The following is a 26,344-nucleotide window of genomic DNA, read 5'->3' on the forward strand; positions in this document are numbered from 1 at the left end:
GACCTGGTCAGAATACTGCATGATGTTGCTGTATTATAACAGAACTGTCCTGGTTTCTGTTGGGATAGAGTTAATTTTCTTCCTAGTAGCAGGCATAGTGCTGTGTTTTGGATTTAGTAGGAGAAGAATGCTGATAACACATTGATGTTTTAGTTGTTGCTAAGTACTGCTTATGCTAGTCAAGGGCTTTGCAGCTTCCCATGCTCTGCCAGGTGCACAACAAAAATGGGAGGGGGCACAGCCAGAATCTACGATCCAAACTGACCAAAGGGCTATTCCATACCATATGATGTCATGCTCAGTATATAAGCTGTGGGGAGTTGGCCAGGGGGCAACAATCGCTGCTCGGGAACTGTCTGGGTATCGGTTGGCAGGTGCTGAGCAATTGAATTGTGCATCACTTGCTTTGTATATTATCATTATTATATTCTTATTATTATCATTACTATTTTACTTCAGTTATTAAACTGTTCTTATCTCAACCCAGGAGTGTTTCTCACTCTTACTCCTCTGATTCTCTTCCCCATCTCACTGGGGCAGGGGGAGCAAGCGAGTGGTTGTGTGGTGCTTAGTTGCTGGCTGGGGCTAAACCATGACAAGAACTCTTTGCTACTTGAACATAATATGTGGGTCACAGCCAAGAACAGTGAGTCAGAACATAAATAATGATCAGTCATTTAAACTAGTAAAAGGTACTTTTTTTGCTTAATCATTTTAATAAGTATTCTGAATATTGTTTTTTACCCCCACAATATTGGTGCAAATCAACACTTTCAGAAGAGCTGGATTCAAGATATGGGGTCAGTTGTCGTGTCCTCAATTTTTAAAAGTTGATAAAGCTTTGTTTGGGATTTATCCCAGCAAATTTGAGCTGCCTACAAGCTGGGTGTCTAGTGTAGCTAGCTGAGACACAAGTATTTGCCCTGGAGTCAAGGGGATGAATCAGTGGGGATGAATCTATAGTTTTCTATTGATTGCTTAGGCTAGATGCTAGACTCCAGGCACCTAACTTTTAGATGATTAAACTTAGGTAAGGAGGGTTCTACCATAATTAGCTATTTTCATTTGTTTAAAAACAATACTTTGGTAACTCTGGGGGGAATAATTTCCAGAAACTGAGTTGCTGGTGACAATTTTATGCTGTTAATTAAAGAAATATAAGCTTGATTTTACACTCTGTCCTGTTAGTTTTTCTTGCTGTAAGATGGAGCTTGTCTATCATCTTTCCAGAGATGCTGAAAAATTACTAGAGGTAAAATACGGTGGAATTTTGATATGCCTCTTGCAATCTAGAGCCTGCGTGCATTTTGGGCAGCCACATCAGATGATGGTATCACTCTGCAGTTTTTTTCCCACTTCACACTTTCTTACATGTAAACTGACCAAATGAAACTCTACCTTCCTGTTTGCTTTTGTTTATGGTAGTTTAGGCTGATAGAATCATAGAACCCTTTGAATGTCTCTGTCTTACCCTCCCTCTGGGAGCAGAGTATGCTGCTTTTCTTCAATCTTTATAACAACTCTTTTTGGGGAAAAAATAATGGTTGGGCTCAAAATTTTAGGGAATGGGAAAGAAATTTTTATTAAACTATAGCTATTGAATAGGAAATTTTGAGATAGGCCTGTTCTGTTCAACTCAGAAGTTCCATCCTTTTTCAGCTGTGAGAAATCATAGGCATGTAAACAAGGCTTTGCTGCTTTTAGCATTGGGACACGCACGAATTAATAGGTACAACAAGCTAACATCAAACCAACACACATATCTTTTCAGAGATATAGAATAAAGATAATGAGCTGCAGTAGTATTGTTATTGTAGCTCATAGCATGGTTTCTTTTTTCCTCCAGAGCAATCACTTTTACATCACATAGCAGTCATCACATAAACTCTTTACTGACACTCTTGTCCAAAAGATTCTTATTGCACTGCTGAGTTGTGATAATAGCATCCTTGAGAATGTTGGTTGGTTTTTTTGTTGTTCTTGTTTCTTTCAAACACTTGCCCGGGAAATAATGTATGTTCCTGAAAGAAACTGGTATCTTCATAAATCTGAGGCCACTTCAAAAAAACTGATAGAAAGTGGTTAGGGTCATTAGTTTTCCAAGCAGAAGCATCTTCAGGGGAATGCATATTAAATGGATGTAAGAGACAAAGCAATGAGCGAAGGAGAGGAATTGATAGATAAGTGGAATACTACTTGAGTGTACTTGGCGGGGGGGTTGGAAAGGAGACGGGAGAAATGAAGAGATGATCTAGTTATGCTCAAATGCAGCAGGACTAAGACAGCAATGCAACATGTTACTCCCTGTAGCCAGACTTTTAAATAGGTTGGATGTCCTCCAATAATTTAAATGAATCTTTAGCATGACTCGGCTGAGCTTTGCCAGTTTCACTGCAGGGAATTCCCCCTATGTGAAGGTGACACTTTGTGGCCTGTATATTTTTTGATGTTGTGTGTCTTCATGCCAACTAAATATTTTAATAGATGTTAGGACTTTAATATCAGTTCTTATGCTTTATGTAAGATTATAGCAATCAGCAAAATGATTATGGGATAAAATGGAAAATTACTGAATTAGTAAAGTCTTTCTATTGTTATTATTAAATCATAGTGCAGTATACAGGGGAAAAAGTGAAATGTGAGATTCTAGTATTCAGAAGAAACTTCCTCAGTTATTCCTGATTTTGATTTTATTTATTCTTTTTGTGCACTATTTTGCCTTAATTAGCTATAAGAATTTTGAGACAAGAATTATGTCTCCGTTTTTACTCTATTGCAAATTATATCTCAATCTAAAATGCCATGTTTTGTAACTCCATAAAAACAAATAGATTGGTTTTGGACCAATTCTGAGAAAAACTTTGAATCATTCTGTTTGAAATGTGTTTATCTTTCAAAAAACTGTTCCAAAAATCAAATTGTCAAAAAAACCCAAACCCAAAACCTACATCGTTTCCTGAATGTGCTTCTCCTTTTTCTATGTGCTGAATATGTACTAGTTATCAGGGGGAATTAGGTTTTGTCTGGTGATACAACACATAGCCAGAAACACGCTTCCCTATCTCAAATATTGCCTAGTTTGCAAAGTTGAGGGCACAGTCACCATGACATCAGGTCCTGGTCAAGAAGAGCGTAGGTCTATCTTTAATGGGGCCAGCCGGGGAACCAAACCCAGGAACGCCTTGCAGCGAGTTCAGGGTGGTGAGCTCTCTGGGGTGCTGCAAGTCTTTTCAAGACTACAAGGCCCAACGGAGAAAATGAAGTTTCCAATTTCTGCTTCCTGCTTGTTTGAATTAGGTTAAATAAAAATTCAATATATTAAAGACTGTAACTTTAATTTGATTTTTTTAATAGGTCTAAACTTGTGTAGTTCCCTTAATTTCAGGTATTGCTAAAAGGGAAACGTTATTGGTTGATATGCATGCCCTATCAGAAGCTCTTTCCATGACCTAATCCAGTGGGAGAGACCAGCTAAAATCCACCAGCTATACTACATAATAAAGCTTTTTTCGTTCCTTAGCTAATAAGATTCTCAAATAGCAACATCACCAACAGTGAGCTTGACAGTCAAGCAAAATATTGCAACCATGCAGTTACACAACTTTTATCCTGGAAGTGGTTGCCAATGACAACATGGTTTGCAGCCAGGATGAGTGTGGATATGTATGCAAAACACTGTAAAGACAACTTAAGACTTAAAAATGGTGGCCTTTCTTGGTCTGTGGTTACCTCAGTTGATTCAGTTTCATTTACCACAGGTCAGTATGCTTGGCTGTCAGGTTTTCTTTCTATACGTTCAAGTAGGTTTGAATTGCTTGATGTTACATGATTACAATAAGCTCTCTGCAGAGTTGTGCTTTGTCATCATTCAGAAATTGATGCTAGCACTCAATTTTGTGAGCTTCCTAAATTTAATCCTATAAAATACAACAATTGCTTTAACATTTTGTGATTTTTCTACAGCTATATGTTAATTTTTAGTTGAAGTAGAGGAGTCTGGTCATTTACATGTATACATAAATGTATATATACCTTTATATCAGCAGTTGTGGTTACCTGAGCTGGATTTTTGTAACTTTGGGGTTTTTTTAAGCATCACTGTACTAACTAAACTCTATTAATCTTAGAGAGCTGCAGCAAGTGAAGTACAAGGAGCTACACAGGAGGTTCTTAAGCCAGTATTCTAATAATAGAAGATTGCCCAAAGTAAGCTTGCCAAAGAATTGGAGAATCAACCACACCCTTCCAGCGTCAATGGTGATATTAGATGTTTTTAGATCTGATGACTGTTTGACTATATTCTTTTGTAGTAAATTTATAAAATTCAAGAAGTGTGAAAAGCTAGTTTTTAATTGGTAGATCAAACCAACAGTTGCAAATCAGTTAAAAACCGAAACAACAGGCATTCTTCTGCTTTTGGCAGAAGTCTGTAGGCTTAGATGAGTATAATTTAATGTTGTATTTTTCCATGTTATTATTGATTGGGATGGGAGTGCCTTGGTTACTTCACATAGCTAATATTACCTTTCCTTTTAGCTAGTTTCTAGGTATTTAGTCCTTAGGAAAACAGCCAAAGGAAATTACTCCAAACACATCTTTATAGGTCTTGCTATGCCTAACTTAGATCAGACCTGCATATAAGCTTATTCTGAAACTGAATTTGCAACAATAATAGTTTCTATACCAGTAACTTTTGTTACAGTTTTGTAATAAAGAAACTGATCTCTACAATTAAAATCCCAGATTTTTTTTTTCTTGGGGTGGCTGACTATATTTCACATTTCACAGTACATTTTTATATTCATTACATACAGTATTTTTTAATTGCTCTTAGAATAGAAAACATTATACAGTTAGAGAAGGGAGACCACTTAGGATGTCAGGGATTAGAACAAGCTGAAATTGGATCAATTATCATACTGATATGATGAAAACTTGTCTATATGGGTCTCATATGGGATCCTAAGGGTAGACTCATTTTACCTAAAAGTTGGATGAAAGCAATTTAAGCTTATTCATAGTTATTGGAATACCTATGTGAAATGATTGCTCTCTGGAGATTTCTGACTTCATATAGAATTAATTGATCTTAAAACAGGTTTAAAATAAATATTTAGACTGGGTGTTAAAATCAGATTGTCCTGTAACTACACATGAAACCTAGATGGCTTGCTTAACCTTGATGACTATCTTCTAGACAGCTGAAGATATGAGTTGAGTCCTAATCTTGGACTCTGGAAATCAGACTGGAGTAGTTAATATTAAGCTTCAGATGATACTCATTCATCTATATCTAGTAAAGGAAAAACAACAGTGTCAGTGTCATCAAAGCTGAACACTCTTCTAGTCCTGAGCAAAAAAGATGCATCTAAAAGATGTAAGAATATATGCATCATAAATTTTTATATTCTGTATGTAGTGCTCTGTTTTAAGAGAGAGAAAAATATAGTTTACCCTCTTCAGGTCACTTAATACCTTTACCATTCAACAGTTCCAAATAAATCTGGAATTCCTCGCTACACAGAGAGGAACAAGAAAATTAAGAAAGTAAACTTCTTTTAATAAGCTTGCTCAAACATGCAGTCGTTTCCTAGGTAAATCTAGACCAGGCATTTATACTTGACTATAATTTCTCAGCACAAAACTAATATATCTGTCTTTAAATGTGTCTGACCTGATGTAAGTTTTCTATCTGAAAATGTTTAACATTAGATAAGACACTGAAAGAATTGGTTTGACATATGTACATACACTGACATCTTTGAACACAAGTGTTCCTGCCAAAAGAAATAGACTCATGTAGAAAGGTTAAATGATGGACTTGCAGGAAAATATAGAGACTTTCTGTCAAGGTATTTACATTTAACCATACATTTAGGCTTAATATGATCTCTTTAAAGGGTCTTTCTAAATTTTCCTTGAGACCTGATTTAGAGACATACACAAGTCTGTTACTACTATTCAGTGTGTTAACCCAATACATACGCTATTATTGAAAATACAGCAATCATACTATGCATTGTACTTGGTCCTTAACTGTTTTTACTGGGATGTGTGTTTCTTCCCATTGGTTAAACTAGCAAAATCTCTCAGTGACCACCCAGGCATTTATCAAGTCATCTTGAGAGGATAACTTGCTCTTTGGAAAGCCCTATGTATCTCCTGGTGGAGGGAAGCCAAACTTTGATTAACTAGTCCCTTCAGCTGCCAAGAGAGGACAGTTGATTCTTATTTTAAAATCTGGGAGATGTTGTCCTATCCTAAGGTATTTTGATATGTCAGAGTAATATCCAACAGACAGAAAGGGTGAATTATAAAGAAATAAAGTACTGAGACTAAATTCCTAATTAAACTCCCACTGTCTTCCTTTTGGGGTTGTAATTTTTAATATGCTATTAAAAATATATCCTAGTTACTCATAAAAATATTTGGTATATTTATGAATATTTTCAGTCAGGCTTTACACTAAGCATCTGTTTCTGAGACAAGCTGTTCAGAAGTTACTTAATATTGCTAAAGAAGGAAGGCAAAATCCCTTTTTAGGTGGAAAATTATACTGAAAACAATTTTAAATCCTCTTTTCTCATAGACTATTACATAAAAAGCAGGTTTTCTACATACTTCAGTTTTCACAACACGTGATGTCTCTTTGTCTGCTATAATGACTGACATAATTTTAGATAACACATGTAAGATCCATGACAGACCACCTGGAACTGTCACTCACTATAAGCAACAACATTTTGTGGGCCACTAAATGGTAGGACAACATACATCATACCATAGAGACTTGCATGCTCCCAGTGAAGGCCAGTGCAGGCCAAGGTTGCAGCTTTAAAGAGTGGGGGAGACAAAATTAACTGATTTAAGTCTATATTTAGAAACTGACATATACAGTTTTCTCTTTGAAAAAATGGTGATCAACAACTTTCAAAATATAGTGATGTATTTAGTTGTCTCAATATGAACTTGTGTGCCCAATTTTTAAGGTCCAAAGTTTATAGTTATTTGCCTTTGGTCTGTGGGAAGTGCAGGTCTTGACTGCTTGAGGGAAACCGTTCTCAACATTCTGTTCAAGACATCTGTATTTTTCTTCTCAGTTTGCTATAATGTTTTTCTTCATTTTTCAAACCATTCTGTAAAAATGCCTACTATAAAACAGATGGCTGCACTTCAGTGGTGCATGAAGTGCTGCCTTATATATCGAATTTGTGACCTTAAATGAACAGAATCTATTTTTTAAATTGCTGATTTTCATGAAAGCAGCCCAAATCAGTTCACTAACAGACTTTACATAATGGTACCACAGCTTGAACTAAAATGGAAAGTCCTTAGTTTTGGGGAAAAAAAAAAAAACAAACCTAAATAGTATATCATTCATATAGCCTTCTGTTGTATCAAGGGTTGGAGCTATTTGTATGACCTCTCCTCCAAACTTTCGGCCTGATTTTTAGTGGCTATGCTTCTACCTTCTTCAGAAAGAAATCCCAGAAATTGTCCCATTCTTGATATGAAAAATCACATTATTACACAAATTGTTTAAAAGCATAATGCCTGCGGGGAAGTTATCTAAGTATCTCCTACTTTCTAAGAGTTGTTGTTCAAACTAGTCATGGCTCATGTAGTACTGAAAAATCACGGGAGAGAAAAAGGTTCATTTTCTCTAACCTACATGTCTATTTTTGATAGCTCAAGTAAGTTCAGTTTAACCAAGCTTCTGGGCAGGGTGAAGTAGATTGCAACACTGTGAGACTGCAGGTTGATGATAGAGCACCTGCAGCTTTAGGACTCCTTATGCAACAAAATGATATAAAACTGTGATCTAGTATAATCATATGCTGCTGTTTCAAACACCTCCAAAAAATGCCAACAGATTAAGTTTATAATGGTGGTCTTTTTGCCGGATGGGGGTTTGCTTATTACACTGCTTTGAGCACAGATGATGTAAACGTTGAGGTTGTTGTAAGAGTGTTGTACACCCTTGATGATTAGAAATGCAATGTATATTTGTTTGACATGGGTCAAATTTGTGCTGTGACGGTGCATGAATTGGTGTTGAAGACTGTAAAATTGCAGCTTGAACACTTCTGTATTTGTCTGTACTGCTTAAGTAATGGGTAAATGATTAATTGCCAACTTGTTATATTTAAAAGCTTAGCTGGATTCTGGAGCTGTTATTCGCTTACCTGCAGATCAGAATACAAATGGTATATGAACATGGTAAATGATGAACCTTTTTTCGTGGTAAGAAATACTGACTACTGGGATTGACAGAAATATTGTGCATTCTCATTCTGTGGACAACCCACTCATCTCTCAGCAAGCTGAGCTTTTCTTATAACTTTCTTGTGTTCATAATCAAGCAGCTTGTAATCTACATCACAATTTATGTGTGTATTTACACGTACATAGTGCTATATATGTGTGTATGTTGCTCCTATGTTCTTTTCTCCTTCTTAGAAGAAAGGTTTTTTTTTTTTTTTTAAAATATACTGTCGTGCATCCTTTGATATAATACACAGATATCATTCCCTTAGTCAATGGACCACCACTGTAAAATGTCTGTGAAATGTACACAAATGTCCACAAAATGTCCATTGAGTTAATTTAGTCCATGACTTTGGGCTCTATCTGTTATGGTGGCCACTCAGGATAGGAGAGCTGGTGTGTTGCATGGTGTTACTGGACACCAAAGCCAGCTTGGGTTGGGTCACTGCTGCACTTACACTGCTTCTTGTAAGGCTTGTCCTCCATTGGTTCAGGTGGTTCCTGTTATAGTAATTCCTATAACATGCAACTTAAATCATGGGTTACAACAATTTAAAGGTATTTCCATTACAATCTCTACCCCTGGTCCCTTTGGACTAGACCAGGGTGTTTAACATTGCAATGAACTCCTCCCCTTGCCCCTGCTCCAGCCTGGACTTATCCACAGACTGCAGTCTCTTAGGGGTGTACCTGCTCCATGTGGAGCCTTATCTGCGAGCCACAGTCTTCTCAGGGGTATACCTGCTGCGGCATAAACTTATCTACAGCCATAGTTGCTTTGAGGTGCTCCTGTTCCAGTGTGGCCTTCTCTGTGGGCCATGATGCCTTCAGAGATATACCTACTCCAGCGTGTCCTTACCCACAGCCACAGCCCCTTCAGAAATAAACCTACTCCAACATGACCTTACCCATTGCTGCAGTTCCTCTAGGGGAGTACCTGCTCTTTTGTGGGCTTATCCATGGCCACGTGCTTTGAAGTGCTCCAGCGTGACCTTATGTACAGGCACTAATGCTTCAAGGTGCACCTGCTGCATCATGGACTTTTTCACAGCCATAGATGCTTCAAGGTGTACTTTCTCCTTTGTGGACTTATCCTTGGGCCACAATCCCTTCAGAGGTATACCTGCTCTCATGTGGATTTATCCACACGTCACAGTCCCTTCAACCGTAGTTCACTCTGGAGTTCCAGACTGTCCAGTACACCAGCACAAAACCAGCACCATTGCCCTGGCCATCTGTCAGCCTAAATGCATCACCATTGTTGTTACCAAAATGTTCCCAGGCACAGTAGAATAAGATCATAAGCAAGTACACCAGTACAGCAAGCAGTGAAAGCAAAAAGCAGCAACTAATAAGTACTAGATTCTAATATTCAATAAGGTGAGCAAGCCCCATGGCAAGCACCGGAGCGTGGAATTAATAGCTAAACAGCACTAACATTGGGTGCCAAAAAGGACTGTTGTGATTTAACCCCAGCCAGCAACTAAGCACCATGCAGCCACTCGCTCACTCCCCCACAGTGGGATGGAGGAGCGAATAGGAAGAGTAGAAGTGAGAAAACTTGTGGGTTGAGGTAAAGACAGTTTAATAGGTAAAGCAAAAGCTGTGCACACAAGCAAAGCAAAACAAGGAATTTATTTGCTACTTCCTATCAGCAGGTGTTCAGCCATCTCCAGGAAAACAGGGCTCCATCACGCATAACAGTTACTTGGGAAGACAAAACACTATCACTCTGAACGTTCACCCCTTCCTCCTTCTTCCCCCAGGTTTACATGCTGAGCATGATGCCATATGGTATGGAATATCCCTTTGGTCAGTTGGGGTCAGCTGTCCCAGCTGTGTCCCCTCCCAACTTCTTGTGCACCCCAACTCTACCTGCTGGTGGGGTGGTGCAAGAGGCAGAAAAGGCCTCGACGCTGTGTAAGTGCTGCGCAGCAGTAACAATAACATCCTGGTGTTATCAACACTGTTTCCAGCACAAATTCAAAACATAGCCCATGCTAGCTACTATGAAGAAAATGAACTCTGTGCCAGCCAAAGGCAGCACATATACCTATTGCTAGTTACAGTTAAAAAAAAGTCCATTAAAGAGAGCTACAAAATTCTAGTGAAGGTAGTTAAGAAGTGTCAAGCAAGGAAAAACAAATATGTTCTGAGAATGGCAGATCCTGGGTCATGTGGTTATGTCAACAAGGAATTCAATTTAAAGTATGGGGTTGCAGAGGCTGGTGGCAAAACCTGGATCACAGGAACTCCTTGGATATGTATTCCTAATAAATTCAAACTTGGATGCATACAGCCGGAGTTAGGTGGAACTGAAGAATGTGTGTTTTACGGTGTTCAGTTCCTTCTGTTTTTGCTTGCTCTCTCATCCCGTCTAAACTTAAGGGATAATGCATTTGCCTTGGTTTGAGGAAGAGAAAGGGGTTTGCCCGTTTGACCTAAAAGTCACCAGTATTTCGCATAAGGCTTTAGTCAAAGTGGATACTAATTGAAGTTTTTAGAGCATGCTAAAACTTCTGTAGATTTTTAGGTTTTGCAGAGACTACTGCCTTCTTGCTGTAAAGCCTTGAGAATGGCCTCAGGGAGTCTATGTGAGTGCAAAATAGGTAAGGGGAAACATTTCTATCACCAGATCAAAAAACCTACAGAAAACCCCCCAAAAACCTTTGGACATGCTTGCAGTTTTTTCTTTTGTCTCTTCTGTTGAATGAGTTCTTAATCTGGTAGAGCAGGGAAATTTTTAACAGCCTCAGGGAAGAATTATCATTTGGTAATACTTATATTGTGGAAGACAGAAAAGCAGGTGCTTGCAGTGCCCTTATAAGTCACTGTTTTTATGTGATTTTTTTTTTTTAGAAAATAAGCTATATTATAGCTTATTGCTTCATTTATTCCTGAGGAAAGGATATTTCTATTATTATAGATACAGACAAAGGTTACAAAAATATGGTTACTGCAGAGCACTTTAATAACTTCCTAACTCTTTGTGCTCTGAAGAAAATAGTGTTGCTTTATAAATAATAACTTGGGTTAGGTTTAGCATTGCTTCTAACAGTGTATCTTAAAATTACCTGAGATTTCTAAAATCTCTACAGAGTAGTTCCACCAGCGGCGTTAGGCTGAAATCTGGGGAACTGAAGATCAGTCTTAAATGTTTTGTATTGTACCATCCTGATAGCTTTTCATCTGCTGATCATAATAAAGCACACAGTACAAATGAACGGATTCTCTTGTTTTGACAAGGATTATTGTTTGTGTTCCTTAAGTTCTCATTCTTTGTGTTCCCTACCCAGTAGGGCCTCCCTACAGAGAATGAAAAGAGGATTTCAAAGGCTTATTTGCCGAAATATAAATTATTTTATTTTTTAGTTGCAATATCTGATGTTCTAAGGCATTTCTAAATGGTACAGCTTAGTGTATCACACAGTTAACATTTATGAAGCCCTTTTCCAGGAAATAGCTAAAATGGTGCTCTGAATTGTCATCTTTCCTTGCATGTTGGGCTGTTCCAAATTTCTTCTTATCTAATTGCTAAGCTGTTATAACATTTTTGGCAGGGGATGGAGTACATTCGCTATTAATTGGTTATGCTAATGTAAATAATAGCAGAAGATACAGCTGATATGTATGCCTTTTAAAAGTCAAGATCTAATAATAATAAAGTTTTAAAAAAATAATTCTTCTTGGACAAATATTAGCATTTTACTCTTACATGAGCTCATTGAAATGGTGGAAAATATACGGTATTGCTATAGGGATAATTCCTTTGCCAAAATTAAAACTGAGTTCTTGAGCTGTTTTAATATACTCTAAGCATCTGTTTTGATCAGTGTCAAATAAGGTATATTAGCAAAGGAAACACTTTTTGTCTCCTTATATGGCCTTTTGTATGGTCTTTAAGCAGATGAAAGGCTTCCTAGATGAAATATTGGAGTAGAAAAGGAACTCTTTTCAAATCATTGGGGAAAACAAAGACTGTTTAGTGTCCAGCCAGAAAAATAGGTTAATAGTACTTAAGCACAAGTTTTAGATTTTTGAGAATCTTTGCTATGTTTTTAAGAAATAAACAATATTCAGCCTAGAGACATAAGAGTAATTAAGAGTATTAAGATTAATTAAGAGTATAATCAAATAATTAATGAACTATGGGAAATCTAAGGTCATAAATTGGAAACTTCTGTTGTTAATAACTCAAAACTAATTCTTCTAATGGTGTTTTCTAAAGGTCTTCTGTCTTTCACAGATGCGCATTTATAATGTTTTCTCCTTTCCATGTGTAAACATTATTCTGCCATGTCTGAAATAAGAAAGCTACTAGTTACCCCTAGATATAGACTGAAAATTCTGTTTGAAATTTAAGTTATCTTCATGTCCGTCCCCCCCCCCCCCCCCGTCCCCCCCCGCCCTACCTTCTTTTTTCCTCAAATGCCTTACAGGTTATGGCAAATTTGCTTTTTTCAGAGAGTAGCCAACATTGTACTATACTAACTTTATCAAGGCTTTGATTGCCTGAGGGTTATTTGGATATGATTCATAGTACCTTTCTTTCCTTTCTTTCCTTTTCCTCTCAAGCTGATGCAGGAAGCAAAGGCAAGTAGCAGGAACAGAAATATAGATGCAGCCAGAAACAAATAAAAAAACAAGAGAGAGAGGGAAAATTCTACTTTCTGTGATTGTTTTGTAGTCTTGCTATGGCAGAGATGGAATTTAGACTTAACCCCCCTTTTTTTCCCTTCCCCCCCCACCCCCCCCCACCACTTGAAAGGATTACTGGTGTAGGATTTTCTTTTTAAAATCTTGGAAAGTTTCTGTGTGTATATAACTGTGTGAAAAAGATTGCACTGAGTTTTTCTTTTAGACATCATACGTTTATCATTACTTCCTAATGGATCATTCCTTCTAAATGAGTCATGCTTGTTACATAGCGGTGCCAAAGCCAGCAGTGGCCAAGTCTCAAAAGTATATTTCATCTTTATAGCTGTGATCTTTTCATGCAACAGTAAAAGAATCTGAAAGGATGTAAAACTGCACCAGAGAAAAGAATGGGCCTTGCACTGATTATCATGATTTGATAATCAAGGAACTGGCTGCCTGAAGTCAAGTGGCACATGATGTGCCATAGGGCAATTTCAATTATTCATGCTATTGTGGGAGGCATATTACCATGTCTACTGCTGCTGCTTGTACAGTGTCAAATCTCTGCTCCTGACATGAGGTTATACTTTGTTTCTTGGAAGTAACTTTGAAGATGAAAGTCAAGTCATAGCATAAAAAACCTAAATAGCATGTAACGAGAGGGGTATGTTCATTTTAAGAAAAATACAACCACCTTTGAGGTACCGCCGGAGAACTTTGTTTGAAATGACAACTCATCACACCAGGGCGTCTCAGAATCCCACGTACAGTGAGCCAGTGAACAAGATCACTTGCTCAGATTGTGCTGTAGCCCAGTACTTAGGACAGAGCATGGTCATGTGTGGGTGGGTGTCTCAACTCTTGCATCCCCAAGAGCACAGTCTCTGTAACCTGTGCAGATCATCTGAGCAGTCAATCTGTCTCTGTAATAACTTCACAATCTATTCTTAACAGCCAAGCTGATGATCCTGGAAAAACTTATGAGCAGGCATAAGTTGACAGATACAAATTAGGTGAGACCATTTAAATCTATAAGGATAAAGCCCTGTTTTAATTTAGCACAGTGTGTATTAGGGAACCTAGGAGCCTTATCCATTCCAGGACAAAGTGTAGATGTCTACCCACCTCTCAGCAGTCTTATCCTCCTCTCCCACCTCTCACTGTTTCTGTTCGAATAGGGTGGTGGGGAAAAAGGGAGCCACAGCATATTTTGACAGGTCTCCCAGTTGAGGTAAGCAGGGGACAATGACTGAGAATCATGGTATGCAGAGAAACTTCCATTGCTTCAAGTTTTACCTATCTATCTGTTCTCATTTAATAACGTTACAGCAGATTTATGAGTTTGAATGTTTCTCAAAGTTAAAGAAGTTGTCACTGCCTTGTGCATTCTTCCTCCTCTGTTTCATTTAATCTGATTTCTTGCTCTTATCCTCCCTTTAACAGCCCAGTCCCTTAACTTTTTAGTGAATACTCCTTCAGGCTCCCTTGCTTCTTCCTTTTTGTTTGCTTTTCTTCTCCTGCTGGGATGTGTTTTGTTTCTGGCTTTTGTGAAATTCTCAGTGGTCTGTGCCAAGAGTTTAAAATACCCAATTTGATTAAATTCAAAATATGCATTTTAAGCTGTTTGGAAAACAGATTGTCTTTTTTGCACAGCTTTCATCCCTGTTTGGAGCTTCTAAGTGTTACAGACAAACAGATAATAATAGTAAATATTACACAATAGATAACGTGAGATTTTATGATATGTTTCCTGGGTTAGTTTTAAAAGTAGGAATTTTAGTTGCCATAGTCTAGAAAATCTTAGAGGAAGCAGTGGTCTATGAAGGCAACTCACTTTAGCAGAAATCAAATGTGTCTTAGTTGTTCAGGTAAATCAGAATGCTAGATAGTAACTTGGTTTCCTCAACAATCTAGACAAAAAACTAACTCAGTCTCCATACAATTACAATAATGAAGAAAAAGAAAAATGCTAAATCTTGCTACTTTAAAACAAAAGGCCAGTAAAAACACTTAGCAATTAAAAGTTCCTTTGGGAGAGGAGAAATATTGTAATGCTGTAGGAAAACTATTTTGTAATTAAGGTCAGTTAAGTCTAGATGCTTGTAAGTCTGATTAGATCATAGCCTTGCAATTTAGACTAGGTGATGGTAGATACGCACTTGCGTTGATCACAAGCTAGGGATAGCAGTTCTCAAACTTCAGTTTTTAAGAACAAGTGCAGGAGTCATGTTTACTTTAAATTTGGAGAAAACCACAAAAATAGAAAGCAGCTTGCAAGAGAACTGGTTTTGATTTTTGTTTGACATGCAAAGAGGTATGGTTATTAGAAGATAAAAAATATAAAATAATTACTGTGGGGGAAAAATAACTGACTTTTCTTAGTTTGACTGCTGTGATACCCTTTTTAGTAATTTCTTTGATTATCTTGCTGTGATTATTGCATGCTGCATCAAATGAAACTTCTGAAAACAGAGGTTTGGTCCTTTACCATGAGCAAATAGGCACGCTGTCAGCGCAGCTTGGATGGGGCCTGCCTATAGCAAGGACAGCAGCAGCAGATCCGAAGCCAGATCTTTTGGTATTTTTGGATTGATGAAGGAAATTATTCAAGAATATTGTGAATGCAGGTCCATCTCAGGATCTCATCAAACCTGTGCTTGCTCTTTTAAAAGTTGCTCTTTCACCCTGAAACTTTATTTATCTGCTAGGAAATTAAAAAAAAAAAAAAAAAAAAAAAAAAAAAAGAGATTTTTCTACTATAGGCTTGTTATTTATTATTTTTAAATTTTAGTGAAGATCAGTAAGACAGGGATGTCAGGAAATAAACACCTAGAGAGAAAAGATCAAGACTTCTAGAAGTCTTCTAGTTGGAATGGGAAGTATTTGTTTAAAAAAAAAAAAAAGAAACTGGAAAGAAAAGGCTACTGATTTGCACATGAGATTAGGAATAACCACAACCACATATAATTTTGAATATAATTTGGCTTTTGTATTTTCCATGTACAAAATACAAACTTATTTTAAATATGTTAGGCAGTGGTGAAAAAAAATAATCCCAAATGATTGAAATGATGTAAATCTGGTGATCAATAAATGCTGAAAACTGCACTTTTACCTACATGTTCTCCTTTGCTCAGAACAGCTTCTCTCTCAGCTTATGAAGGGGGTTTACTATTTTAAGAACTTTTAAGGCTTGGTCTTTCAGAGAATATTATGGAGAAAAAAGACAGAGATATCCATACATAGCACTCATGTATTGTTTTCATCTTTATTAGTACTATCGTGTTCTTCCGTTTTGATCTGTTTCATCCTTATGTGTTGAAACTATTGTTGTTAGGAGTGTTTGATTTCAGAGCAGCTGAAATCAATACTGAGCATACAGAAGATGCCATTGTGTGAGACTTCTGGGAAAGTGAAGCTTTTCTGGGTATTAATAGAAGGGAAGCACTTTAGCGCTGCACAGTAGCTGGTAATTACCTTTTAAAGAGTTGTGATTTTCTCTGTTTGAATCCAAGATTTTCGCTGGCATAAGGCCTCTTGGCCATCACAATCATTCCTATCCTAGTATAGAAATGATTAATTGACTTAAATTTGGAGCAGCATTTGGAATAATTTTCTACAAATTACACAAACATCTGGAAGGATTTTACTAGATGGAGCTGTTTTGTGAACTTGGTAGTCTTTCTCAATTTATATGTTATGGACTGCTGGCCATTGTAGGCTCTTGGATATGATCGTATCTGACACATTGCTGTCCACTGAAGGAAGGTTATAAATCAGTAGAGGAGGGGAGTAATAAGAACATGTTCTTGTAAACCCAGCTCTTTTCTGGTACCAAGTGAAAATTTTTGGCATGTAAATTAACTTTAAAAATTGTTGTTCAGCTAAGGCAGAGTAAGAGTAGATTGGACATCCTCCAGATCCTTTTAAGCTTTTTTTTTCCCCTTGATGATTTTTACCAAAAAAAAAAAAAAAAACAAAACCAAAACTTTTTTACTAAGTGTCATAGTCTTTAAAAGTGATTTAGTAGACAGTGAGGAGACTTTTACCCTATTAAAGCTCCAAGTAGCTGAGGAAGCCCACATACATCAAGTCCACACATCTGTTAATCCCATACTATTTTTTTTAATTTCTCAGAATTGGTGTGATAGTTTTCATAATTTTTCTTTCAAACTTACCAGGAAATCCTTTTGTCTTAATCTTTAGGAAGATTATATACTTTATACTTAAATAACCTATGATCAGGGAAAATTTTAGTTATTAATCTCATCTATTGTAGACTAGACAAAAATGACAAAAATAGTGTCAAAAAGTTAATCACACAAAAGAACTAGTAATTAGCATCTTATCAGTTCAGACAGATATGAACTGGTATGTTAACATAGTGTCAGCTCACGTTAGAGGCTGTAAATCAACTCCTCCAAAATTAATTCATGTGATTAATAAGTATTCACAGAAAAGCAGTACTATTTTCCCCTAGATAGAGAAGAATGCTCCATGTGTTTAACAGAAGGCATTTTTTTGATCATATAGAAGATGGCAGAAAATTGTTGTGTCTTTTACAATTTGATAAGAAAAATGTTTCATAGTCAGGTGTTAATGAGAGCAACAGTGTGTTAGAAATGGGTGTATTTTACAGAAACAACAGTAATTTTATCATAAATAGATAATAGATAAAATGCTTCTGAGATGTTATCTAAAACAACCATGTATAAAATTTAGACAAATTTTGTCTATCTGTTTTGAGAAAATGAGAGGTTGATTTGGATTTTGTAGCAACTATCTTCTCTAGTAACGCAAATTCCTTTTAGGCTCTTGCATGGTAAATGCTGAACTTATTTCTGAATTTATTTTGAATATTGCTGAATTTATTTCTTGCTTCTGCAACAATGAGTGTGTTGGTTTTTCATGGCTTATCACATTATTCTAGTGCTGAATAGAACTTATGCAGACAAATTTCTTTCCTGGTTTTAGAGATGTCTAACACTTTTTCCCTTGATTCATCAAAATAAACATAATTCAGTTACAATTCAGCAATAAAACAGTGTTATAAAGAGTATTCTAACTGAAATAACATTGTAAGTTACATCAGGTTTCAAGTATCTCACCCTCCTTTCCATTCTGTTTGAGTTTAAAAATGTTATAATCTCTGGGTTTGGTTACTTTTTGATTACTTTTGGGTTTTGGGGTTTTTTTTTTGGCTGCAGTTCTCACATTGCTTGGGTCATTACAGATTGAAAGTTAGGGAAACTGTTCTTAAGCTGGGTGTGTTTCTGATGAAATCCATAATGGTATTTGGAATGTGAGAGTATCTGCTTCATTAAGTTACCTGGTTAAGGACTATAGAGCATAAAAGAAATAAAAAGTAACCAAGGAAGTGATGAACGTACAGATAGAGAAATCTAACAAACGGATAATAACAGAAAAAATAACAAGGACCAAAACTTTTCAGTTACTAACTGATGAGACATTAAAGAAATTATTCAGATACCAGTGTTTTATAAGACTGAATTTGCAAGATGAATCCTGCCTTCATGTCAAAGAACAGTACTGGAATCCTGAAAACCTCAATATATCCAAGCAACTCACAAGGAAAATCTAAAGGGTATAAATCAGGACCAAGGGACATGGAGGGGCAAACCAGAAGCATGCAACAGAATGGCACAGGTCAGCGACAGCATCAAATGAATGCCTGCTGATGCCTCCCAAAGTACTATATGTTCTCCATGGGGGTAACATAGTTAAACTGGATGAACAGGGACTTGTGGTAATACAGAATATTTCAACTAATACATTTTACAAGGGTGCTATTTTTTTTTTCACCTGTCAACCACAGCTGTAGATGATGGGGCAAGGTAGTATTGTTTGTCTGTGTGGGTGCTGGTCTGTTGTTTGCTGTAAAGGTGGGTGACCGCTGGCACAGGTCACCCAGGGAGGTTGTGGAGTCTCCCTCCTCAGAGACATTCATGTCCGTCTGGACATGGTCCTGGGCAACTGGCTGTAGGTGACCCTGCTTGAGCAGGGGGTTTGGACCAGACGACCTTCAGAGGTCTCTTCCAACCTCAGCCATTCCCTGACGACTCTGTGGTCTGACTTTTAAATGCGCTCGATTTGAAACTGTAGTTGCCAATAACTTCGGCAAACAGCGTTCCTTCTAGCTTAACAACATGCAGAGTCTGAAGCATCGCTGTGCGAGTATTGACAGCAAATGCTGCCTTCGATCCTAACCAAATTCTGTACTGCGTTTATCACTAGTTACCCAGGCACATTTCGGAAATCTTTTGCTTGCTCTTCCTTCTTAGGGGAAAAATGAAGTTTTTATTTAAAAATATTTTATGTTGGTGGTGGTTTATGTTTATGCTGGCTGTGGCATGTACTAGGCTTAAAGGTAAACCCAAAGGAATGTGCTTTTCTTTTTGTCATGGAAAATAGTAAGGTTTTTGAAAAACTTTGCCCTAAAGTCAGTGGCTGTGGTTTCTTATCCTTTTTCTCATTCTCTTGAAGCCCACTTTTCCTTCTTTGCAGTTGTAGGGAAAATTTGGTTCCCCCACAAATGATGTTTATGCTGACAATTATTTGAGGGGTTACTTTTGAACCCTAACATGTTGCTTTAATTTTAATTTGCCTTCCCTCTTGAATGTGGTCTAGTTAAAAAAGAAAAATTATTCTGCAGCAAAAATAAATATTATAATTTCAATGTCAATACATTAAATATTCACTTTTTGGTTTTGATTTTTTAAAAATATTTGTTTTGCATCTTCATTGTTAATAATGTGATATATGACATTTCTAGATACTGCAATGAGCAATATTTTATATTATACAATATTTATATTTATATCTGTATTATAAGAATTATTTTAAAAATATTTTTTACATTAAATAGTTTTTCCATGTGTGTCAAATTAAACTTCACTGTTTTCAAAAGACCTTTTCTTACTATTGTAGTGCTCGAGTAGCTAATAAAAATTCCTTTTAAACATGCAATTAATAATTTAGAATGCCTTTTGCACATGATTTTCTTAACCTTTGAGTATTGATATATGAAAATGAAATTGAAGAATTTTTCCAAAGTTTATTTTATAAAGATCAGCTAGCTTCTATCCACATACAACCACCTATACTTTGACAATCTTAAATTTAGGAAATTAAATGAAATTGTGAAATTAAAGGGGTTTTGCTGTATTAAAATATTGCTTATGCAAGTTTTCTAATTAACACTACCTTGATAAGATTATGAACATATATGTTCTTTTTCTCTCTTTACATGGGTACCTGGTAGTCCTGTCAAGAAAACTTTTACAGGGTTGGTTCTTCGTACCAGGGGAATGTTCAAAATGTTATTAAGGCTTGTTCCTGGAGCTGCTGACAATGAAATCTGTAGACACCATAAACAACAAATGTTGTTCACAGGCTGTGGATCAAGGCTAGTTACTGACTGGAAGAAACTACTCAAGAACAAGAAATATCTTAGTGTGTGTCAGTCTGAAAGCAGCGGTTACACATCCTCCTCTCCTGCAGAATGAAAAAAGACAAACCAGGCAGCCAAAGGCTACATTAACATGAGGGAAAGCCAGAGGTAAAAATAATGCACCTTGTAAAGAAGTCGGGCACGTTATCTTCACCTTAATGCTGTGTTGGCATGGTTACGTAGCTTCTGGGTTAGAGCTGACTTGTATGTGATGGGCCCAAGAATTGGGCAGAAAGGATATAAGTCTTTCTACAGGTCACCCTGTGGACATGTCCTGTATCAATTGTCACTGAGGTTTAAGGATGGTAGAACTCGATGATATTTAACAGAAAACTGAATAGTCACTATGACTGTTGGGAACATAGTTTGTTTTTCCTAATCTCAGTCCTAGACAGTTCCAGTTGTATATTTTATTGAAATAATTAACCTGTAGCTTGCTTGGATTTGTGCTAGACCTCCTTGTTTACTAAAAAAAAAAAAAGTCTATAAGAGGAGACTTAGGAGGAAATAAATTATGAATCCAAGTGTCACGGATTAGTATTTGCTGAAATTCTACTTTAAATTATAAGCAAAAGTTTAAGAAATAAAACCTACCCTCCCCATTATGTCATTTACCTATCTGTATCATCCAGTTCTCCCAGTTCCTACTGTTACCAGTTGTGGCAAACAGGAATTATTTTCTGTTTGGAGGGCAGTGGCTTGCTAGCTTGCTTGCTTTTTCTAAATAGTGTGATTTAGAAGAGTACATTCTATTTGCCATAGTAACTTAAAACACATGGGGCAGATTAATTCAGAAATATAGTCTAAGTTCTCAGGAACTCATGCATAAGCTCTGAGTTCAGGGCTCAGATAGCCACTAGTAGAAGCCCATTCGGAAAGAGGTTTTCGTATTTTTACAGGGAGATTTAGCCTCTGATCTGTATCTTTTAATGTGACTTAGCATCGCGTATTTGTCTGATTATCTGATACAACCACCTCTGCAACAGAGCACTAAACATGAGTAGTGTAACTGCACAATGAATCCAGCTGGTCTGGAACAGGGGTGGATCTGTTTGGAGTGCACAGGGCATGTAAGTGGCAGATCAGCAGAGATGCACTGGGGTCATAGCATATGAGTAACAGATTTTTCTCAGTAATCCAATGCATCTTGATTGTGTCAGGTTTCCAGACATGAGTACGGAAAACTAAAGCATATATTCAGAATGGGGTTAGTTCTGCTTCCAGATTTTGCTGGGGAAGTTGCGGGGGTTGTAAGGCTGATAGGAAAATTTTACACCTCATCATTATTGAATGCAGAGATAAATAATTTTTTTTTTTTTTTTTTTTCTTCACTGCTGCAAAGAAGTTTCTGGTCGGAAGTCCTGAAATAGCTTTAACTCTGAAAGTAAAGTGTCAATGGCTCTACTGTGCTCATTACGGAAAGCATTTTAACTCCCTGTCAAACCACCTGCATTGTTCTGTGAAGGCAGACAGGTATTGATTTGCACATTCAATAATTCCTCTGAGCTATGCCGTATGTGAGGAGTGCTGTACGTTGCTATGGTCTGTCTTATTTTCTTTAATTAAAACATGATGCTGGTCGAGTGAATCTTTTAAAATACATTCTGTTCTCTTGCATTTCTTCCTTGTGATGAATTGGATATGGGATTCTTTTCCCGACACCTGCTGGTTTCTGTAAAAGTCATTGACATACATGGCAGTAATCCAGGCAGTGGTTCCTTTTTTGTTAGTTTTCTAGCTCTTTTGTTAATAGGTCCTAAAGCAAATGCTGTCTTTGGGGTAGGCTGAGCTGTAACCTGTTTCTATCGGCTATATTTGCAGCTATTGTAAGGATAGCAACATGACATTGAGCTTTCTCTGTATGTATTTTTCAGTAATTTGTAATTGCTCCTTGCTAAGAGATTCCTCCTATAGGAGAGCATACGTTGCCATCCTGACATATAAGGACTTGCTCCAACCATTTCTTTCTGTAAACATATATAACCCTTTTTTCAGTGAAACCTCGGTGGAAAAATTAGAAATCAATACTCTCATCTGATTTAAACCTTTGTAAGTCCATATCCTAACTGATGAAATTAGCAGGTTTCACTTAATGGGATTAACACAGGTAACTGAGATCAATGTATCGTACAGGGGATACTGAGCAAGTTCATCACCCTTCTTAGAAGAGATACAAACTAAAATCCAGTAGTCAACCCCATAAGCCATATGAGTTCATTGATATGCTAGATTTTTGTGTAAATAGTGATGAAATTTGAATTAACTTCTTACCTCAATTTAGTTGCAGTGGGTACTTGCAATATTGTCTTATTCTGTCTTAAATTATGTATATGTAACACAAACACCCTCAGATCAGAACACATAGAAGTAAAATGAAGTAGTAACCTTTGCCACAGCACATTTAGAAGTTCGTTTTTCTTGTTTTGTCTTCCAGTTTATAGTTGTTTTATTTACACTTTTTAAAAGGACAGCCTGTTTGTTATTGACAGACCTATTGCTATTCTCTAAGCTCCAGATAAAGATTCTTTTCCAGGCTCATAGTAGGTATAGGATATGGCTCTTGGGTCTCCATCTTGCAAAGGCTTGCATGTATTTAAGTTCTTGAACTGCTCACATTACAATACTTGAATGAGTAAAGTTACTTCCGTGAGCGTACCTACAGAGATTGTAGTGTAATCTGCAATCACATTTAGCTATGTGGAAATTTATAGAACAGTGTAATAATAGTGCTGTAATTATAATCCATAATTGTTATGAAATTACATGTACCTGTGCTGGTCTACCTCAGCTGCTACCCTATAACCTGAGTTTTTAATATGAGAGCAGAAGGCCTCCACCACTGACAGTCATTAATATTTCTACAAAAGCAGTTCATGGGGCAAGAGAGAAATTAATCCTGCTGATTATCAAACTGATTAGAAGGACTAATCATCCTGCAAGTGTATCAGTGAACAATAAAATGAAATAATTAATGTCAGGGGGTGGCCTGCTTCTGAGCAGCCATAATTTACAAAATGTTGGCCTTCAAAGTTCCTCAGAAGTTTTATTATGAGAGTTTTGTCATTGTTTACAGTACGTGCTCTTTCTATCTCTCCTGGATGAAAATACAAGAAATGGATACCTTAGAGCTGAGTTAGGTATAATTAAAATTCCTCCGTCTTAGCACATTATCCTTGCATCTTTGAATGATGGTCATGGCTAGTCGCAGTGTTATGTACCACAGATCTTCACAGAGCAAAAATTTTTTTCTAAATGCCAGATTTTGATGAGCAACACAGCTTAGCAATTGCTGTCTTTTCAAACTCTCACATCAATCATGTCCCAGGCAGTTAATTTAATCAAAAGTAGAATACGTTGCCCAAATGAGCCAAAGCTATTTCTAGAAGAAAATGTAGCAACACTATGCACAGAGTGTACAATAAATTACCTTATGTTACTTGATGGATTATGATTATAGACTTGGTACGGCAGCTGCTAGCAGTGTGGTCTCATTGATTTTTTCCCACAGTTCAGCTATAATAAATGTGGCAGTGTGGGAAACATAAGAACTAAGATTTGAGAAGTATGCCCTCAATTCCACCTACTGTTTTGCATCTATTTTTGTTTTATGTTTTAAGATTTATTCCTTTACCATTAGTTATCCAGTTTCCCTTTTTCTCCTCTCAGGGTCACCTGCATCATGAGGCACCAGAATGGTTTTGATGCCCTTGACTGCTCGCGAGGCTGAGATACATGCCAACTTACTGGCCTTTTTTATGTCAGATGTGAGCTCTGATAGTTGATAGTGATGAGATACAGCCCTGCACGTGTCACAGTAATGTTTTTTGGCAGGTTCTCCAAATTGTTTGTTTTTCTTAAGTTTTACTCTTGTTGCTATTGCCTAGGGCACTGTGAACAGAGTGACAAAACAGGCAGAGCAGCTCCATTAATGAGCTACCTGGGCTGTTCATACAGGAGAGCAATCAGCCTTCTCTTGTTCCCCCAGGACATTAAATTAAGGTTGACAATGCATGCATAACTGCTGCTGAGGCTTGATGACTAGGCTTAGTCCACAGTCCCCTTAATTGCATCTATACCTGTAAGCTTATAAAATAGCCTGCTTGCACCTGCTGAAGGCATAGCCAGACCAATTTAGAACCACAGAGGTACAAAAGCAATGTTTAGCGTAACTTATGTATTTTGCAGAACATGAATACACAACCTGACACCAAGCTGGATGGTGTGGTTGATATGCTAGAGGGAAATGATGCCATCCAGAGGGACCTTGACAGACTGGAGAAGTGGGCCCATGAGAAAAACTCATGAAGTTCAGCAAGACCAAGTGCAAGATCCTGCAGCTGGGATGGGGCCATTCCCAGTATCAGTATAGACTGGGTGATGAATGGATTGAGAGCAGCCCCGCAGAGAAGAACTTGGGTATATTGGTAGATGAAAAATTGGACATGAGCCAGCAATGTGCGTTTGCAGCCCAGAAAGCTAATTGTATCCTGGGCTGCATAAAAGAAGTGTGGCCAGCACGTCGAGGGAGGTGATTCTCCCCCTCTACTCTGCTCTTGTGAGACCCTACATGGAGTATTGCATTCAGCTCTTGGACGCCCAGTACAAGAAAGACATGGACCTGTTAGAGCGGGTCCAGAGGAGGGCCACAAAAATGATCACAGGGCTGGAACAACTCTCCTGTGAAGAAAGGCTGAGAGAGAGAGTTGGGGTTTGTTCAGCCTGGAGAAGAGACCTTATTGCACCCTTTCAATATATAAAAGGAGCTTATAAGAAAGATGGAGCAAGACTTTTTACCAGGGCCTGTAGTGACAAGGACAAGGGGAGATTTAGATTGGACATAAAGTAGAAATTCTTTACTATGAGGGTGGTGAGGCACTGGAACAGGTTGCCCAGAGAAGTTGTGGATGCCCCATCACTGGAAGTGTTCAAGGCCAGGCTGGACGGAACTTTGGGCAACCTGATCTAGTGGAAGATGTCCCTGCCCATGGCAGAGGGGTTTGGGCTAGATAATCTTTAAAGGTTCCTTCCAACCCAAACCATTCTATGATTCTGTTACCTCTTTCTCCACATTGAAAGAAAGTACGCTTTTCTGTTCTGTTATTGTCTTTGACTAGGCATCTTATATAGCTAGTTTTACTTAGCAACTTCTTTGCAGAGGCAGATTTGAGTATTGAGACCAATGAGACAAATTGAAGAGGAAGGGGTTGGAAAGCTTAGATACGATGTTCAGGGAAATAATAGTATTTTTTCTGCATTAAATTAGTGTTTCAAAGAACCTCATTGCATCAGGCTTTCTGGTTTCATGTAACAAGAAATCATTTGTTCTAAGGAGTGCATGGAGATAATACACCCTGACAAAGGCAGTTGCAGCTGTGGTTGTTCTGCTGAAACTTCCATGCAGCAGGTACAGAGCTGCTGGAGGTACCTGGGTACAAGCCAGTCTAGGTCCACGTGCAGTCCACCTACATTCCCTGATCCTGCACCTGAGTTAACAAGCCATGATTAGTTATGAGTCATTAGCTGTGAGTTCTAAAGCTGAATTAACGTGATTAGCCTGCATCCAGAACTGCGCTTCAAACCTTGTGCCATGATGCATTCTGTGAACTCTCTGTTATCTTCCTTATCTCTGTGTTGCGCTCAGTTGGGCAGAGCACTGCACTTTGCAAATGACTTACTGAGGCCTCCCTAGAAGTTATTAATTTAAAAAAGCCACCTTCCTCTGGAGATTTCTGCACCAGTGGTGCATTCTAGTCTTTGAGAAACTTTTCAGTTCGTGTGCTGTGTCCCCTTACTCTTTTAAGAGGGTTAATGTCTTTTAGATGGTATTACATCCTGATGCTGCTGATATTGTAGGATCAGCTCAAGGGGTGCATTTTTCTTTAGGGATAGAAATGTTGGAAATACCGTTTCTCAACAAAATCCACAATCTTACCACACTTCCTATTCATGTGCCTGAAGATACAGACG

This window comes from Pelecanus crispus, chromosome 4 (genome assembly GCF_030463565.1).
Source record: "Pelecanus crispus isolate bPelCri1 chromosome 4, bPelCri1.pri, whole genome shotgun sequence".
Classification (NCBI taxonomy): domain Eukaryota; kingdom Metazoa; phylum Chordata; class Aves; order Pelecaniformes; family Pelecanidae; genus Pelecanus; species Pelecanus crispus.